This window comes from Drosophila sechellia, chromosome 2R (genome assembly GCF_004382195.2).
Source record: "Drosophila sechellia strain sech25 chromosome 2R, ASM438219v1, whole genome shotgun sequence".
Lineage (NCBI taxonomy): Eukaryota > Metazoa > Arthropoda > Insecta > Diptera > Drosophilidae > Drosophila > Drosophila sechellia.
Genome location: NC_045950.1, coordinates 2,838,931 through 2,859,213, shown reverse-complemented (window position 1 = coordinate 2,859,213; position 20,283 = coordinate 2,838,931). Strand labels below are relative to the sequence as shown.

Below are 20,283 nucleotides of genomic sequence, written 5' to 3'. Positions count from 1 at the left end.
CACTGTACCCAGTACGGGTCCACCATTAGGTTCTCAACTGGTGTCGCGACTGAATTTGATGAAGTTTTAATAAAACCAGCGACAACAAACACCGGAGCCCCGAAGCATCTTTCTGCTGTTTGCCTTTTTGGCCCAATCAAAAATTAATGAGTGCCAGGCGCTTAGAGGTGATAAATCACCTTGACAAAAGGCTCCAGACCTGAAGAACAAGGACCACGGACGACAGTGGGAGCTGACAGGCGGAGGGGAGAAGCCTGAATGGAGGAGGAAGTTGGTCTACGTTGGGGGGGAAAAGCTCTTGGGAAATGCTGGCCATAATAATAATGAATGTCGCCTTTGGTAATTTGCTTTAATTGCCGGCAAATTCGCCACACAGAAACTGTAAGAGGGTAACGTTCGAGTGAAGCAGTTCCAGTGGCCAACAGACATGAAAGTATGCCCATCATATAAAATACTTCATAGCATCGGGTTTTGAAAAAATCTGGCCATAGTATTTTTAAAATGGTAAGCTGTGACTTACAGGATCTAGATTTTGATATTCTTTTTCGTACAGCCGCAAAAGTAAAAAAATTGAAGAAGATTTTGGGTATTTAAGTGTCTGAAGGACACTTTTACTATACTTATAAAGAATATAATCAGTACGAGCTCCAACCGGGAAAAGGTGTACCTAATGCCGCCCATCATGGTAGGAGTGTGTTCTGTCCGCTGCCTATACTCCTTGTTGCAAGAATTTCGTGGGGTGGAAAATTCACAAGAGGGTCGAAAAGAAGGAAGGCTGCGCAGCATGACGTGGTATTTATTAATTTCTTTGACAAATCTGTTGCGTTGAGTGGCGTTCTCATCATGTCCATCCCGCTTACCTGTCCTGCCCGCCCACAAAGTCCTGCCCGCCGCCGCCCACCGCCCAAGCCCCTGTGTCCTGGTTTTGTTTTGAAGCACTTTGTCAAACTTTTGCAACAACTTTGTGGCACACCACGGGGCAAAGTCGCAGCAACTTGCTAAATGCCCAGTCACACACATCCAGGGTGTGGAAGGGGGTAGGATGTTCGTATAGACAGGGAGCAAGAGAATCACTTGAAAAACGCAAAAGTAATAAACTTAATTGGTTTGTTCGCAGTTACTTGAGCTCGCTCAGACGACGACTCTCCAGCATTATCACCACCAGAACCAGAGCCAGAGCCAGAACCAGACCCAGACACATCCAGGACCTCCCTTGGAAGTCCTGCCACATCCCCGCCTATACAGCTGGCACCACTCGAGCATTGCGTTGCGTTTTGCGCTTTTAAGTAGTAAAGTTTATACTCTCGCCTTGTTTTACTTTATTTCGCCTGCTCGCTTTTGAGCCAAAGTGTTGAAGTTTTCTCTTCGAGTGCCTGCGGGGCTGAAACTGAAAGCAGGACGAGGTGCGACTCACACACAAACTCTCCGAGAAATAGAAAAACTTTTGCCGGCATTTGAAACAACAAGAAAAATCGCTCATACGACACGTTGGCTCTGCGCTTCCCCTCAACTCGCCAGCCTCAAGTGCTTATTATTTTATCTAATGAATCTGTTTGAGTTACCTCCAAAGGAGTGAGGAAGGAAAGACTGGGTCTAGTTCATGTATGAATACGGCGGAAAGTTTCTCAAGTGCTTTAGCTCCACATCCACGTCCTTCTCCCCCGATTTATAAAGATCCTCGTTAACTGCTTTTTTTCCTGGCACTTTATATTGCCCCATTTAGCGTCCTTTGTGTGTGCGTGCAGTCAGAGTAGTAGATTTTTACTATGCATTTTTTGCAGAGTGAAAATAAACCCAGAAATGTGCCATCTTGATGCAAATCCTGTCCTGTCCGACTTGCTCATCCTGCCTCAAGCCCCTTGCGACTCGGTGTCAACTTAGTTGGCCGCGAGATGACGGCACATAATTATGGCCGGGATACCGGGATACAGGTGGAAGTAAAAGGATTCCTAGCGCCAAAGATGCCGAGCTTAGCTAGATGAGTACTCACACATACTCACTGAGGTGTGCGCAAAGGAGCAGGAGAAGCAGGGGCACTTCCTGTCTTCGGAAGATTCGGCTGCCTTTTGGTCCCGGCACTTTCGACTAATTGAAGCCGCAGCAGGATGCAAACTCACCTGCAAAGAGATGGAGAGAGAAGACCATTTAGAATAAGGCGGCGGAAAGTCGAGCCAGGCAGTTGCTTAAGCTAACTTTAGTTTTTCCCTCCTCACGGGCCAGATAAAGTTAGCAAAATCCTGTAAATTATGTTTAATAGATAAAGGCGGGCAGAAGGAAGTTCAGCACAGGAGGCTGTCTAGACCAGCGACTAATGGAAAGCAAACGGGAGCGGGAGTGGGAGTCCCACCGCTGCCACTCCATCTCCTCCTCCCCAAATGCTGTCAAATTTATAGGAGGAAAGTTTTCGGCTGCAGCTCGGCTGCTGCACTTGCAGTCAGACAGTTGACAAGAGTCCTTGGCAGCCTGGTGTCATATTATGTCACCCAGCAAGTCGCTGGATCCCTCCCTCCCAGCTTTCGGCAGGAGGATTCCCTTTGTTGGCCTGCCCTCGGGCAAAAGTAATAAGTCTGCGACAAAGAGGAACAAACAGAGCCGGCCCAAACAGGCGCGTAATGAAGCTGCCTGGTCGGATGAGTCAGGTTCCGCTTGTCCCCCTCGCTTCTGAGTGACCATATGATGCTGTCTGGACCTGGCTGTGAGCAACCGGCTGCTTCCTGGCCCGCCCGTGTTTACCTGGCTGAAAAGGGCTATAAAAACAAAGACAAACACGAACGAGAGACGCTGGCGAGGCGAGGAGCTAATGTGGAAATTCAGGTTAAACTGGCTTCGCTCCGTCACTCCTCTTTTCGAGATGGGCTCGCTCCTAAGAAGAACTCTCCTCCAAGGATGCAAAGTCATAACTCAAAAGTCTAATAGCAGAGCCACTGTGATGGCGATGGCGAGGGCGGAAGGAACCGGGATCGGGGCGGGGTCACGTGGCGCACGCCCGGCAAACAGACAGACAGACGTGTGACTTAATAGTTGCCGGAGACTGCAAAACTGGATCTAAGGAGGGGATGCAGAAGAAGACTGCGGCAAACAAAAAACTACTGGAGGAGCGGGAGTCGTGGCGAAGGTTTCAGACGTTCTTAACGTGGCTCACAGATACACACGAACATATGTTGCTCGGTTCGGTTTGCGTCTCAGCAGGTTGTCGCTACCTTATGCCCCTTCTGGTCCTGGAGCCCACTAGTTTCCCATCAGCAGCAGCAGCTCCGCTAAGTCAGATGCTAAATGGCATTTGGGGACACCACCAAACACATGGGAGCGAACAAGAAAGAATGAAAGGGTTGCCTTATGGGACTGAAGATAGAAATGCTCTTTTAAATATTAATTAAAGGTTTGTTCAGTGATGAAAAGCAATAGAGCAATCATCGTTAAACATTGAGAAGTATAGGAATATTTCCTATACAATTATATTTATATTTTTCAACCTTTGTAAACGTCAACATTACACATTAGCCATTTTATAACTCGGAGATATTAGTTTGGATTACTTTGTTTGTAGACCGAACCCATTACTAAACGTAAGAAATAAAAACGAGAGACAAAGCCGATTTTTATGATTTTAACTGGCTGATTTACTCACTAACAGATCACTTATTAAAATTAAAATACCCCGTTCAAGGGTAAAATACAAAACTCACACATCCACGAACAGCTGAGCCACGATATGAGTGGCATTCTGGAGCTGGTTCTACGTTTGGGTTGGGTGATTTCCCTTGTTTGAGCTGCCTGCAGCAGCAGACGCCGAATTTTTGTGTTCCCAGTCCTCGAGTCCAGAGGATTCTGTCTGCGGTTTTTAGCTTTTTTCTTCTCAAACTTTTTTTGGGACTGGAGAAAAGGAGTGTTAAGTAGCGATTCGGCAAACTTCTCCTCGCCCCCGGCCACATGTGGCGAGGTAGTTTTGACTGGCTTGTCACTCCCTGTCAGTTGCAAGTAAGTGGCTTGGCTGCCGGTGGTGCAAGCTCTTCTGGCAGCTTAGTTGTGTCCCAACACTGGCGATAAGATCGTCTTGTTTACATATGCCAAGTATTTGCCAGGCGAAAGTGATGAGCTGCATTGGAGTCTGCCTCCAAGCTACTTACTCGGACTAAAAGTTCCCTGTCCGCTCTAATCCTGGGCTTCGAATAAGTACCCTCATGGCTACCTCATTCCCCTCCGAAGGAGCTTAGCCCCGTTTGCCTCTGGCCGACCAGCTCCCCTCAAACATAATTGCTCCAATGTGGCAACAATTTCGGGACATGTTCGAAACAGGACATAGTGCCCGTATTCTACTGAAGCTCTTCCAGGCGGAGGAGCAAGCCAGCTTGTGGGTGGGTAAGGCGGTCCTGAAAAACTACGGACAGCTTTTACTTACAGTTGCGAAGCAAGGTACAAAACTTTTTCTTACCCGTGAACAAACTTTTCGGCACACACGAGCCGGAGGAGTGTCGTGGGTCAGCTCCGTGTTGACAAAGGCCAACCGAGAGGTAGTGTCCCACTCAGCTTGATAAATGTAATGGGCTGGAGTAAAAGTGAAAATGGCAGCAAATTAAACGCAAGGAACTTGAAAGCAACTGGGCGGTTGAGTGATGCCAGGGCCAAAACGAAAACTTTTGCGGGGGACCCAAAAGGGTTTGCACTTTTCCTTGGCAATTTTAATTAAAATGGAAAAATGATTTTATGATTTACACGGACCACTGCCGGCAATTTAAAGCCATTTCGCCCACTTAAAGCCGCATCTTGTGCTCGAGGGCCTTTTTCAATTTGTCTCCAGCTCAGACACGCCAGAAAACTGCCAGAAACACGCGCCTTTCCGAATGTTCTTTCGCTCCCCATCGCGGCGAAATTTACATAATCTTAATGCAAAGTCTGTGGAATAGAGGATGGGATTAAGCCTTAGTGCAGACAGGCGGACAGACAGGGAGCGTCAGCGGACAGGACAGCAAACACTTGGAGTGCGGCTACCACTTTCAGTACTTCTCAAGATCGGCGGAACATCTCAAGCAATCGCACAGCCTCCGGATTCCCAGATTCAATACCCTCCTTGCGTCACTTGGAGGCTGCAAAGGCGGCAAGGGCCTGCAAATAATGGATGCTGGCCATTCGTTCCGGGGAACGGGTTGGGTTCCGCCCTTCCCCCTGCGCCATTGCTTTTTTCCGTGTGTGCGAAAAGTTGACAACAGGCAAATAAGTGGCAGGAGTGGCGGCCCGAAAAGTCAATTGAGTGTGAAAAGCCAAGCGAGTTTAATTTCCAAATAAAAGGGCTCTGATTTCCCAAATCGAAGGGGTTGAGAGCGGAGGCCACGACGAACTATTAGCACACGTCTGGAGACGGGCAGCAACCCTTGCAAGGAGTGTGCTCCGGCTCCTTTATCTTGCGGGTTGCGGTTTGTATCGTTGTCACAGCCCGCTCCAACGTCCGTCCGCTCGCAGTCTCCATTCAATTTACAGCCCTCGCGGGCCTCACAATTGACAGTCGTTAGCATAATTATTACACAAGGCTTAGCCGGGCGGGTTCGATGGCATTCGGATGGCTTTCGGAGGGTGGTGGCTAATCCTCCAGAGCACCACGAGTGTGTCAACACCCACTGTCCCATCTGTCACCCACCGCTGGCTCCCTTTTCCTTCCTAATTCCTCTTGTCATTTAATAAAAAACTGTTTGAGGAATTTAACAACTTTTTACCTTGCACCCCAGGGCATTCGGAAGTCCCTGCGACAGGGGGAGTGCCTTGGTTTAATGTAGCAGCTCAACTGAACATATGATGTTAATTTCTTTGTTGTTCCCAAGGAAATGGGTTTGGCAGGACGGAAGCTTGGATTGATGTGAGTCAGGGACGGGGGCGACTTTAAATTCGACTTCTTCCCAGGGAGGCGGTGGTCGGGGATCAGGAAGTTTGCTATTGAGAGTTGATTCCGCACATCCTGCCGACTTTTCCCTCCTTGCCGTCTTGCCAACTGCTAAATTTAATGGCAAGCAATAACAGGGCTAAGAAAACCTTATAATTAACTATCGTACCACTCCACCTCTCTCCAAAAATCGGACTCGTCTCACCGTTTAGAAATTAATTTATTCAGAGCCCGGGACTTAGATGGAGTCCTGCCATCTGCGACCAGCCAACTCGCCTAATGACAGTTGATGTAGTGGGACGGTCCGGGCTTATAGATAGTTGTGTGCTAGACGGCACCAGATCATTAACTCCGGCGATTGCGAATGCTAACGGCAAATGAGGACTGGGCACGTGATTTCGACGCGCTCCCCTCGAGGAGTCGACCACTAGATTTGGTGGGGCGTTGCGGAGAAAGGTGACTCTGGAAATTTTAAAACTGGAGAGTCTCGACCGAGTCTGTTCCGAGTCACAATTTGAATTTCACAAGCCATTGATTTTTATTTGATTACCACGACAATGAAGCGACGAGCGCGGTAAACTCTTTTTGGCTCGGCCAGGACAGCCGAAATCTGGGGTGCCTGTGATGGTGGCAGAAAAGGCACAAAGTTGAAATGATTTTCGGTAAAAGTTTCTTTTCGGGGCGACAACTTTGCATGTCATTCGAATGCCGCTGCCGTCTCTGGTATTTCGAGTTTCCTTTTCGATACCCATCACTAGTGCGATTGAAGGGTATTTTTGGATTCGTGGAGACGGAGGTACGAAAGGACCTGCAGTTTTACCAATCTATGTTTGGTAAGCTGTACAATGTTGCAGAATCTTATCAGTGTGATATTTTTATACTATACAGTGTAGTTAATAGTGATAAAGATGTTATTTTGACAGATCAATAAATGTTAAATATCCTATCACTTCAGAATGCTGGGTATCTTCAAGTTGCAGCCCTCCTTTCTACATTTTATTGTGGGGGAACTACACCGGCTACGTGGACCCTTTTCTAATGTCCTTGGTCTTGGGTTGTGTTGCTTTGCTGGAATTTATTGCAGCCCCACACGAACAGGGCGGCCTGTCTAGAAGTGGGGCCCAGGAGCAGCTGTCCAGGGAACCGGCGGGCGCTCCGCTCCGGCTGTCAGAAGGATGTCAAAGGCGTCGTCGCCGCCACTCGGTGGTGCATCCCTTTGCCATTTACTATCCACCATTCACCCCATTCACCCTCTCCCTGTTTGCTGCACACAATCGCAAAAAACTTGAGACAATCGAATCAAACTCATTCGCCCGAAATCATCGACGTGTAAAATTACGAGATAACATTGTTAGCTGTCCCGGCAGGAAGGTCCCGGCTCTGAATCCTGCTCCAGCTCCTGGCCCTGCTCAGCCACTCGTGGAAATGTGTTCAGGATTTGAAATTGAATCGCATCGCGCTTAAGCAAGAAATCAACGACACAACGACACCCATTGACGACCACATAAATGTCGAAATATGCAGTCAGCCCAAAGTCCAATGAGAGCTCGGGGTGGCTGAAAGGACATCGGTTAGTTGACGGCGGAATGCCTCGCCAGCAACTGGCAGCTGGGACCCCGGTAGTCATGGCACTATCCCTCAGCCCGGCTGCACATTTCTGAGGTTTTCATTGTCGGTTAGTTGAGTTTTGCTGTTTGAATTGTCAGACGGCTGATGGCGCCTGGCATTTGGCATTTGCTTGCCTCGAACTAAGTTTAATTGGTTTATCCTTTGTGATTGTGCGGCTCCCCCGCAGTCCCGCAGCCATCAGCCTCGGATCTCCATCCCGTTTCCCAGCCCGAAATTCCTGGAACGCTTTGGGATACTTATGCTTATGAGTGAGTGTAATTAAGTCGCTTTTCGGGAATGCAGATTGTGAGCCTGGTCGGTGCTGGAGGGTTGGCACGGTAGTGACAACTGAGGCATGAATGAAAGGATCAATGAATGGTGACTGGGGAGTGAGTGCCTAAGTGGCTTAAAAGGTTACTGAACGAATGGAGAGCAAGTTATTGCAACCTCACTTTGGGCAGGTCATATTTTATCTAATCGGTTTTAATCACAAATGGCAGCCGTTTTGAGCAATTACTTTTGTACTTGTTTATTTTTAAGGGTATTCGCATTTCATCTCTAGTCGAATCGCCTGGCAGTACTGGGAAGCCCTGTATCATCTATATACTTTTAAAGGCATATGGCAGACATGCAATCTCCATGCCAGACACGTTTGCTAAAGGGTTTCGCTTTCATTCAATGGTGGGCAGGGCACCTTGGGCAGTCCGGGACAATCCCAGAAACTTCCAGGACAACAAGCAAACACCCAGTCCGCCCGTCTATCAGGGAAATGGCATTATTATAGTCCCAGAATGTCCTTCGCTTATGATTCGCCCTGGCCAGAGTGGAAGCACCCTCTCTCCCACTCCGTTCTCATCCTGAACTTATCGGGCACTATCCCTGGGTCCAACTGCTTAGCAGTTTGCTGTCTCGCTGCCATGGGCATGTCCAGGTCCAATTTCCAAGAAAGCAACTCTAGAGAATTTCGAGTTTAACTTTTTACGCTTGAAGCGCCTTTCGTTTCAGTCGGAACTCAGGTTCAGGTTCAGGTCCAGGTCCACGACCACGGCCAGGTCCATTGGCCAGGCCCCAAACCAAACGGCAAACAAAGCCACAGATGCTCGTGCCCGTGGACCTGCCTCCATACACTGCGAGAATATTCAAGACAGTCAGATAATATTTTTCGAAGACGAAGCAAATGTAAAAATGGTAGGTCTAGCATTTCTCAGAAACGTTGTAGTAACTTATACATAATATATCTGTCTGATTCGTCTTGTCTTAGTTTAATATGGGTTTGTCTTCAAATTACTACTTCATTCTATTGAAATTTTTTAAGAGGACTTAAGGAACTCACTTTGTTATCTCAGTGTATACTGGTACCCATTCCCTTAAGCGTACTTCTCCCTGGCGCAGCCTTCGCCCTGCCCTTCATGCATAATTTCTCCTCGAATTCTGCAATCGCGCTCCTCCTCCCAGATTCAACTTCTCCAACTTCTTTTTAGGTGGAAGTTTTCCCGGCTGCGCTGCTGTTTTTTCCGTTTTCTGCTGAGAAATCTGTTTTTAAGTTTCAGCAATTTAATATTTTAAGTCCACAAATTGTTGCCGGCGAGGATTACGATGGTGTGCATTCTAATAAGCTGTTAATTGGTTGCCGCTGCAGACGGGCGACATTGTTGCTATAGCTTTGGCTATATAGCTAACGGTAAAGCTATACTGCCACCTAAATCTCATCCCTCGCTGCTCGGTGGCAGGCTCAAATGCTTTTAGTTTAAAATTTCATTCTGCGAATTAAGAACTTAATAGCTTGCGAACGCGCTTTTCTGCAGGGCAAACTATTAAGCTTACCCATCATAAATGTCCTGCTCTCCCCTGATTTATCCCTTTCTCTCTGTCTGAGGCTTAATTACAGTCTGCTTTCCCTGCAGCAGTGCCAGGGCATTTTGCCCATCTGGTAATTCAAAAATAGTTAAATAGATGACCGAGCACCTCGACGGAGTGTCATCTTCCCCGCCTCCTATGCAATTGGTTGCCATCCCAATCAACCAATGGGCATTGAACTGCAGTTCGATCGCTCATATTTAACTAAACCTATATCCGGTATAGGAGTTCCCCTTTCGACTGACGCAAGTCCCTTTAAGTGGTTTAGTTCTTTTGAAGGGAAAATCGGATCATTTCAATATTGAGGATGACAGATAACGCTGCCAAAGGCACACCGCATCTTCGGGGTTCTTTGTGCCGCCCGATCTCAATCTGAAAGAAATCCAGCCTCTCATGTGCACATCCTATTTTCATGGTGCCTGCACAACAAAATGCTGTCTCATCATCTGACTTCAAAGGATTCATTTGCACAATACTTTGCCTCCGTCCCCCATTCGCCTCGTTCGCTGAGGAAGGAAGTCGGCGGAAGTTCTGTTCATTATGTCCTTGCCAAACATTGCCTTGACATCAACTTAAGAGCTGGTCATCCCGAATCTCTGTCCGTATCCATTTCAGTGTTATTTTTGCCCTTTAATATGCCCAGAATTCAGAGACTTGGAAGTTTATCTGTTTAATATGGCCAAAACAACTTTGATGTTCGGGTAATTAACATTAGAACTCTTCCAATTTCAGACTAATCCCAACAAAACCACAGGAAAAAGTGCATATTATCTTTGGAGAAAAGCGGTTGCTTCTTTCGGTTTGAAACAGCGTTAATCCGAGCGGTTGCCGCTACCGCCAAATGTGGCAGGCAGTCTTGGCCTGCAACTGACGGCTGCAGGATGCGAAGGACCCGGAAAGAGCGAGGATGGGAAGCGGGAAGGGAGAGGCCGCAGGACCCTCGCTTGGTCTTTTGGCCGCCGCCAATGTTGATTGAAATGCGATTAGGGTCGGGGTCGCGCTCAGCCGGGGAGAATCAGAAGCGAGATTTGGCCACTGGCGCATAACAATGCGAGTGATGAGGGCAGACAGGAGCGAGATATGGTGGTCGGCGGGACGGGAGCGGTGAGCGGTGAGCCCTACATACCCACAAATTGATGATGAGCACGGAGCGCACGAATCATCTGTGCGGCGGATTATGCAAGGTCCGTCTGTCCCGCAACAAGAACCCCCGTCTCCGGAGGCCATAACTCGAATACGCCAGTTAATTGGCATTTTGTGCGGCGGCCGCTCCGTTCGCAATATTATAATTATTGGAGCTTTAATCGGGCTTATTACGCTCTTCCGAACCCACTAACCCACCGCAAATCGAGCCGGGAATCATCATCGCCATCATCGGGATCAGCAGTTACCATTGACATCGCGGCGGCTTCAATTATAATTGAAATTCGTGCAGGACGGGCCAGTAATTAAAGGCGGGGAGCTACGTGATTATATCGGGGGTTGATTAAATAGATATCGCATTATATTTGGTGGGTATCATTACGGCGCGATTGTTGCCCTTACGAAGTTCGGTGGGCCTATTCTTTTGATTGATGGTTTATCGGTAAGCGTTGGCATAGTTTCCAGAAATTCTGTCGACTCACACTGACCCTTTTCAAAGGGGTTTCGTTGCTAATGACTTGTGAGGGGAATGTATATACCATTATTATGCACAAGCGCCCAGAACAAGTATCAGCTGAGTGGAGTTACGACTCTCTCTCACATTCACTCACTCACTCACTAATTCACTTACTAACTCATAATTAAACGCCAATTTGGGGCACATTTTCCTACTCATTGCACAATAGTGCGCCAAAATCGCGGAAACTCCCATCGGGGAGTCGGTAGGCTAGTCTCCGATATCGCTCCACGCCTGTCAAGTTCAATATCGCAGCTCGATAATCAGCCAGTCAAGACTCCGGGAAGGAGGAACGGGTCTGCCCGGGGGATTGGGCAGTATGTACTGACAGCGTGGACAGAGGCAACAACGAATGGTCAGTCGGCCAGGCACATAAATCAATTCCAGTTCGAGAGCAATCGAATCGAATCGACCCGACATTGCCTTTGATACACTGGGGAATGGGGTACATCTAGTTGGTAACTCAGCATCAGCCCAACAGATTATATCTTGAATTAATTATAATGCATAGAAGATGACACATCTGTTATGTTATATAAAACAAGAAACTACAACAAGTATTAAAAGAATAATTACAATTAAACCCACATCTCTCAGGTCCATTAAGCAAACTTTTAATTGCTAATCGCAAGTCTAGAATTCTACACTATATTTAAGGATATTAGTATTTCCTTCTTGAAGTTAGGGTATTTAAGGTTCGACACTAGCTCTCATATCGGGCACTGATATTTCTTTAGCTTTAATTTGCGATTGAAAATCTAGGCGCAAAGCGAAACATGTTTGGCAATTAATTGGTTAATCAAAATGATTAATTTGCATGAGCCCGAAGCACTCTTTGCCATTCACCATTCGCAGCCAAATTGAAGCTGAATTTATGCGCTAGGAAAAGCTGTGGAATGGACCAGAACGAGAAAATGGGCAGGGGCGGAAATGGGCAGGGAACAGGAAAAATGTCAATGGGGCCATAAAAATGTCTGGGAAGCTGACCAGCCGGATAACTTGCTTTTTCTTTGAGTCAGAGCGTTTTGGTTGGAGTTATCAGAGTTTTAGCTTCGACATTTGTTGCTATAGCAAATGAGCCTGCAAAGATGATAAGTGTGCCGCCGATTGCCAGGGGTGAATAAACCGAGAGTTGAGGCTCCAGCCTCCTGAAGTGTCTCGTACGCCCGTGCAATTAAAACCTAATTAAATCGATTTGGTATTAAGTATTAAGTATACGCCGTGTAGCCGCGCAGAGGGCGCCAAAGTCACTCATTTAAAGCCACTGAAATAAAAATGAAAATGAAAGAGAGAATACTGGCATAAAACATTCAAAGGACAGTCAGTCGAGAGGGGATGAATACAGGAGGTGTTCACCGATTTCGTGCGCTGATAAAAAGTGAATCGAGAGCAGAGGCGCAGGCAGGCTCAAGTGGATGAGTGTGTAAGTGAGTGTGTGAGTGTGTGAGTGTATGAGTGAGTGAATGAATGAATGACTGACTGTCTGACTGACTGACTCGACTGCCTGTTGGCCGAAGCGAAAGGGGTGTGCCGATGTGTGTGAGTGTGTTGTGCGAGCTTAGGCGTTCGCTTTGTAGGCGCAAAAAGCGACACACAAATGACACTTCATAAAAATGAAGACAACCATAATGATGATGATTGTGATGGCGATGATGATGATGGCGATCAAGCGAGGGTGCGATGGGTGTGTGAGTTGGATAATAATGATTTCAAATGTTTCCAATGCTGTCGTCGGTTTTGGTACGTTTGCTGCCTCGAAAGAAAAAACGAGGACTTCTGGGGTGCCAGAGTAATGTTTTAAATTAAGTAATTTGCATACGGACATGGGGCTGCCGCCCATAACAAAGCCTCCCTTCCAGATGCTTTGAAAATCGTTCAACGAGTCAGAAGAGCTTGGATGTAATAGAAATGCTGTCCACGTCAGTTTTTTTTCTTTTTGCATTTGCATGCAAATGTGACGAAATGAAATCAACGCCTGTAGTTTGCCAAAATTAAAATAATAAAATAAAAAACAGTGAAGATAATTCAAGTCAATGGCCCTTTAAACTAAGGGGATGTTTAATCATTCTTACAGAACTGTTTGAATTGGGAAATAACTTTTGTTCTAAAAGTATGATCCAAACCAATGCCATTAGCTTCAAAACTAAGACAAATCATAATTGGTAATATAATTTGTTAAATACTAGCTTACGGCCCCAAACTCAGGCACTGCTTAAAGGTATTCGCAAGTTAAAGCACACTAGTGGGGGTTAAACCCCAATGGGTAATATATCACGCCGACCGACTCAATTTGCCAAACCAAACCCCCATCGAACCTGCTGCCCAGCCCCATGCGAGGATTAGATTTACTGCTTAACTTTGGCCGGCGCTTGAGCTCCAGCCCAATCCTGCTGCTCGGCTTCCACAAAGGCACAATAGGCAATCCTCAAGTAGGTGTATTTTGTTGTCGTTGCCGAGCCGCATAATTAAAAAGTCAAGTGAAAAATCACATTTTAACGCAAATTCGCAGGGAGTGGGGCCGTCGAAAAGAATGAATGAAATTTTTGCGCTCGAAAGCCGTCTAAAGTAATAAGTTGGCGCTGAAGGGGCGCCAAAGGGGTGGCTGCGCATACCACACCGGATTGCGTCAAATGCAAATGCGTCCATTGTGCCCGGGGCCATAAACAAGCGGGCTGCAAGCGGCATTCCAAGGAGGAAGGATCAGGCATTCCTGCTCCGGAGGACGATGCGCCAGACCCACCACAAGCACTTGAGGTACAGCGGCGACGTCAGAGTGGAAAATCGCGAGCTGCAGCCGAAAGAAACGCGCTATTTTCCTCTGGCTGGCTTTGTTCACCCAACAACTTGCATAGCAGCAACAGAAGCCAAAAACGCTAGAATGCCTACCCGAGACTCTGGGCATTATGCAATTAAATATTTAAGGATATGCCAGCCCCAGTCCGGTCAGTAAAGTATGGTCCTAGCAGCCCAAGGAACGGTTTTCAGGCATAACATCTGTTTTTATCTTGAACAAGAGCCAAAACTACACAAGTGTGGCACACAATATTCAAAGATACTTACTAATTGAATGAAAAGGAGGGAGTTTACGTTTTTCTTTAATGCCTGCCTTGAAGAGGAAATCATATTTCAACACACGCATAAAAGTGCCTTTGTTTACCGAATTTAGCAGAAGACGTTACTGGTTCACCGAAAGCCGTAAAATACATTTTGTAAGTTCTTGTTAAGATTTCTTTACAGAAAGAATGATAGTTTTCAATCTCACACTTCTTATTTATTACTTTTAATCAGTTAAATGCAGTGAAATGATTTCCCTTTAATTTATCTCTTGCCAAGCTCTTCCTGAAAAAACCAAGAAAATTAAAGCTTTGTCTATTTAAAGGCTCCAAATAAACTTAAAGGAGAAATCTTCGGCGAGGGAGAGTAGAGGTCTCCTTCCATTTTCTAAGAAGCTAAGTGAAGACGCGACTGTCAGTGCCTCTTTTAAGTGCTTACAAATTTCACTTTTCCGTTCTAAGCAGCATCCCATTGAATTTAGGATTCCGAGTTTTCGCTGCCTCTGTGCTCGTTGGGAGCTTACTTATTTCTACTTTTTTAATTTCATGCAAATTTTCTTTTTCAAGATTAATGTCTGCGCCAAAAAAAGTTTTCCAGGGCCCATGAGGAAAACGAGCAGAAGTTGGCGAAAGCGAACACAGTAATTACTGTGCAGTTCGAAGATGACAATACCCTTTTTCGGTAGTAGAGTCTGATTCATAATGTTATTGTTAGGACCGAAGAAAGTTTTAATAAAGATATATTTAATCTTGAACATAACTGGATTGAATAAATATTAAAATGTTGTTTGTAAAATATATTATAATGTTGAAATGTAGCATATAATCGAAGTTTCTTTCGAGCTAAAGAGTGCGATATCAATAATTGTTTAAAATATTTGGTACTATTAGGTGATTTTTTTATATACATATCATACATATATTTGTGCATTAAAATAATCACTAACTTAAGAATGGAGTAGAAAAGAGTATCTTGTTATTTTACCCGTTACTCCTACAGTAAAAGGGTATACTAGATTAGTTGAAAAAGATGTATCAGGTAGAATCTTTTCAGAATCTGTCAAAATTTAGTATACGAGTATATCGATGTGGCCCTGTCTGTATGATCGTCGAGATTTAGGAAACTAGAAGACTTGGCCTCACTAATTCTAACGCCCAAAAACTGCAAAAAGGTATCATGTGCACATTTTCCCAAATTGTTTTTGGTAAACTTGAACCGATATAGCTATAAATGTTGATATTTCTCCCCATATTATCAGTGGCTGAGTAACAGGTATCTGATAGTCGAGCTTTAGCATTCTCTCTTGCTTTTCTTCTATATCCGGTTTCTTTCTTGGCCAGGCCTAAATAATTCTTGAAACTTTTTTTGGGAGGGCGTGGCGTGGTATCTGGAGGGTTAACTGTCTGTCTGGCCCCAAAAAAAAACATCATACAATCAACAAAGATACTCGAAATGAATTCCAAAGAATATTTGTTGCTCCCTGTCCCTGGAAGTGCATTGAAATTTAATTAAAGCTCTCCCGCATAACCCTTAAAATATGGCAGTTTGGGGAAAATGAATTCATTCTCATTTCGGCACTCGTAATTCAGCTGCTTAATCCTTAATCCCAGCTTCAAAGCCAGTTTGTAAAAACTTTTTAATTGATTTCACTTATTCTGTAGCAGCAAATTGGAGCTCTTCCTTTTCGCTTTTGTTTCAAATCGTTTTTTAATTTCGCGTTTTTTCTCGGCACGCTCTGTCGCCTTCTAGTCCGCTTTTCTTTTGGATAAATTTGACTAAAGCAATAATGTTGCCTTCAGGCATTTGTGTAGTGAAATGGCGGTGCAAAATGTTGGATTTGACTTGGAAAGTTTTCAATAGAATCGATTTGGACGACCCCCACCCAGGACTTTGGAAAGATATTTTTGTGACACTTAGATTCAACATGGGGATGGGATATAGCTTCCAGATTTCACTCTCGCTTGCAATCGATTCACTTTCAACTATGTGTTCCGTAATCTGTGCTTCATCAGCGAAATACCGCTCCAAAGGACCGGGTAAACCAGCAACAAGACGAACAAATCCAATGCGAACCCACGCGTTGGCTTGTCGGTTGGTTGGGGCTTAATGACGACAGTAAAATGACTTAAATCGCTGTCAATGTTGACACTTTAACAAATTTTTTCACTTATGCGCTTTTAAATGCAACTCCGCCGCCGGTCGGTCGGTCGGTCGGATGGATGGATGGATGGCGGCATCCTGAGCGGGGAACATGGAAAATAATTATGCGAAATTTTTCAGCACACTTTATCCATTGTGGCCGTTGTGTTGCTTTTTCAACTCCAACTCCGCACAGACCAACTTTATTTTGCTGTATTTTGTTTGGTTTTGGTTCGGTTCGGATCGCCTCGGTTCGGTTCCATGGCAAAGTTTGTGCAAAAATGTGTGTGTTTATTAAAAAACGTGCAAAATATTGTTGTTGCTGGGTTTTTTGCTGCATCCTGACAACGTTGTTGACGACGATGATGATGATGATGGTTAAGTCGTCATCATTGTTATTGTTGCCGACTGGCTGCCTGGCGGGCGTGTCCATTCAACCGCATATAAATCGCAGCAGCGGTCCCACGGACGGACACTGAAAAATGCAACGGAAACGCGAATGTGCGACGGGGGCGTGGCACGGTGCTTTGCGAGGGGCGGGTGGCAGGCGGCACCCAAAAACATCAGCGAACAGCCACAACAACTGAAACAACAGCAGTTCGAAGACCGATGTTGCAACCAGTTGATTGGGGACTTTAGGAGCGGAGTGCACCTCGCTTGAAGAGGTTGGGATCTGGGTAGGTGGGTAGGAGCCCTGGAGCTTTAGCTGTTTGACTGACTGACTCGACTGGTTAGAGGGGACTTCCAGGGGCGTGGGGCACGGCCTGTGGTTATCCGCGGCCAGCAGGTGAGCCTCGGAGCCCCTCGCCTTATCTCCTGATAAAGCGCGACTTGCAACGCGTTGCGTGGTGGAAGCTCCACTCGGAGTCCCCTCCTCGCTCCACCGCAGAATTATGAGAGCACGCTTCATAAACGTGAGGAGCGTGGAACTGGCAACCGGGAACGGGAATTGGAGGGCAGGGTGCACCGCATTTTTCAACCGGGGTGCGCTACACTTTATGTGTGTGGGCATGCTGCTTTCGATGGCCTATGGTCTATGGAGCTTCGGTGGGTGCTTGATTAAAGAGAGTGGATCCGGAGACGATGAAGTCATGATCTAGTGTGGCACAGCATTTGCAATTGTATAAAATGAATCTTATATTTTAGAGGTTTTTATTTTAAGTAGAACTTTTAATTACGAATAAGAAGAATGTAATATTTACCTTATCTCTATTTCAATACAAGGTTTAGAAATCTTGGTTCTATCCAAAAAAATATTTAAAAACTGCATATTGTAAAGGTGTATATTCTTTAAAGAACGTGTGGTGAATACAAAATTTATACCATCGATGGAATATTAAGGCACAATCCCAATTTATTAATTGATATATTCACTGAATGCATATTCATGGTATTTCCTGCATGTCACCCACTTGAACCCTGTCCTCCCGGCATCCGACTACTCACTGGGCCCTGGGAAGGGTATCCATGGTTCCTTATGACTCGGTGCCGCCCCTTCCATCTGCATCCCCCTTCCGTTCACCGCTCATAATCTTCTCCTGCGCATCGGCTCCAACTTCTCCGAAGGGTCCCCTCCTCCTTTTTCGTGTAATTGAATTGTTGCTGTTGTTGTAATTGCTTTGCTACCGTTTTTAAAATCAAGCAGCATACCGGGCCAACGCATGTTGCCCCCCACCAGCCCACTCTTCCCCGATCCACCGTCAGCCTGCTCTGCCCCGATCCCCAACTCCTCCCTTTGCCTTGCTGCAGGGCACTTAGCTGCATTTAATGCGCTGTCTGCTGCTGCCTCTTTGCCAATTTTGCGAATTTTAAACTGGTTTCCCAGCCGCCTTTTTTATTCTGTTTTACACATAACTCTTCGCATATTTCTGCTGTCGGTGTGTATTAATTTCAATACACCTTGCCCCTGCCCCTGCCCACTTGCCAATGCCCCTGCCCCGAGCTCCATGCCATGCAATCCCATTTTTGGGCACCTGGTGCGCGTGCGCTCGCATGCGTAATGAGGCAAGGGTTACGCATACGCCGGACAACGGACAACGGACAGCGGACAGCGGACATCAGATACTGGACATCAGACATCGGCCAGCGGACATCGGACATCGGACATCGGACGGATGACTATATGATGGCACTTGCTGCCGCACTCGTGTCGCCTGCACCTGTCGATCGATCGAACGGGCGTCATGTGCCGCTCGCCGCTTGTAAATAATTCATGTTGACAACTATTTTAGCCGGTCGCAGCTCTAGTTGGTCGCGGCTGACAAACGACGGCAGCGACTGCGATTGACGGTGTATTAAATTATGATTGACACATTGACTGCCTGGCTGCCTGGCTGCCGGACTGGATGACTAACTAACCAACAAACCGAGTGACTGAGTGCGGACGAGCGCTTATCTTCGTTGGGGACTATACATACATATGAGCATTAGAGTGGACCTATTTTCCCATCAGGCATTCATTGCAAAATTCGGCTAAGTCTTAAATTGGCCAATTAGCGTGAGATTTACAAATGTAGCAAAATGATAAGTTATTATATATTTCCATGACCAAACAAGGCAAACACTTCGACATCGATCAAAACCAATATGATGGGTCAAGGGTAGGGGTTTCTAAAGAAGTCGATTAGCATGTCGTTTGAAACTTTTTTCTTTGAAGAAAACTTGTTATCACAATCACTTGAAGTTCTTTTAGTCAACATATAATTTTACCTCCAACCATGTCCACCTAAATGCCCACGAATATATACACATTTTTGTATGTACACATTGAACTCGTTATCAGGCATCGCCGGTGCTATTGACCTTTGCTGGGAGGGGAGGTTCACAATGTTTACGCTTCCAGTATCAGCTGTTGACATTGAATGGACAGGCCACAAGTAGGTTGTCTCCTCGGAGGTTTGTGAATTGAAAACGTATCCCATTCAGGAACGATGGCGTCAGTACAGCCCCCGATGCCGCCGAATTTTGTTTTCCTTGCGGATTTAGCACATTATTGGCTTGTCAAACCCCTTCCTTACCTGAAATGAAATCAAAAGTGAACGAGAAACATGTTAATTAAAAACTTTTTGGGGGAGCGGATTAACGGGGAGCGGATTAAATGGATGAACGAGGCATGTAATGCTTCAGCAATTAACAATTAGCAAGTTTATTGCCGAACTGCACAAATCACGTCTGCTGCGAAAGCCGCTCCAATGAAGCGCGAAGCTAAAGTGCCCGTAGAAGGGTAAAAACGCGGGAAACGAAGTGGAAACGCCTTCATATCTGACCTACGTCCTCCATTTTCCTCGGCAAAGAGGCGTGGCAAAAATAAACAGCCAGCCAGAAAGCAGAAAAAGGCAAAACAAATGCAAAAGTTTTCTAATTAAAATCGCGTAAGTTTTGCGCCAGCCTCGTTAAATTTTCCCTAACCCAAACTATCCTGCATGGGAAGTGCTATCATGTTTTCCTGCAGCTTCCCAAAGTCAAGACTTTATGGACTCCTCCTGCTGCCGTCATCATCGTCGTAATTGTTTGTTAATGCCCTGCCAAATGAGAGGCCGTAAACAGGAAAGGAGTCCGTGGCGTACAGGGGAACTGCCACCATTTTCTGGCGGTGTCGTCGGCACACACAAGTCGCAAAGAAAAAATGAAGTGCAGAACCAAAGGGGAAAATTAAATTAAGAGCTCAACACGCAAGGCGGAAATCACGCGTGTCACGAGAGGCACGTCGAGAGGCAACAGGCTTCTTTGGGGTCGAGGCTCACTTTATCGTTATTATTATGCTCCATATTTATAGTTGTATTTACAGCTGGAGAGACGCGGGCACGTTGGATGGTAGTGCTGATGATGTTGATGTCGGTAATGAATAAGCCACGTCGGGCCAAGGACTCGCAGCTCGGGAGCAATCCTTGCTGGCGTCTAGACTCACAAAACAAACATAAGGGAAGTCGAACTGAGAGGAGCTGAGCAGCGCAGCACCACGTACGTATATGTACATATCAAAGTCCTGGCCCACCCACACGAACTCCAAGCTCCAACCCCCCACTTCAACACACAACTCCGCTCTGGAATAAACTTAACGCCTCTTTAAACCTATGAAACATTGCATCCTGCG

General features: G+C 46.1%; 1 protein-coding gene and 1 long non-coding RNA gene across 2 annotated transcripts in view; both read right to left on the bottom strand.

The window, feature by feature from the left end:
• LOC6607854 (zinc finger protein jing) overlaps positions 1–20,283 on the bottom strand; it is a 110,169-nt gene that overhangs the window by 48,559 nt on the left and 41,327 nt on the right. The gene's annotated exons all lie outside the window — the stretch shown is intronic.
• Positions 3,641–5,141, bottom strand: LOC116800686. The gene is made up of 3 exons (XR_004361557.1): positions 4,433–5,141; positions 4,128–4,378; positions 3,641–4,037 (listed from the first exon to the last, which is right to left on the bottom strand). It is a non-coding gene; the product is annotated as an uncharacterized LOC116800686 (long non-coding RNA).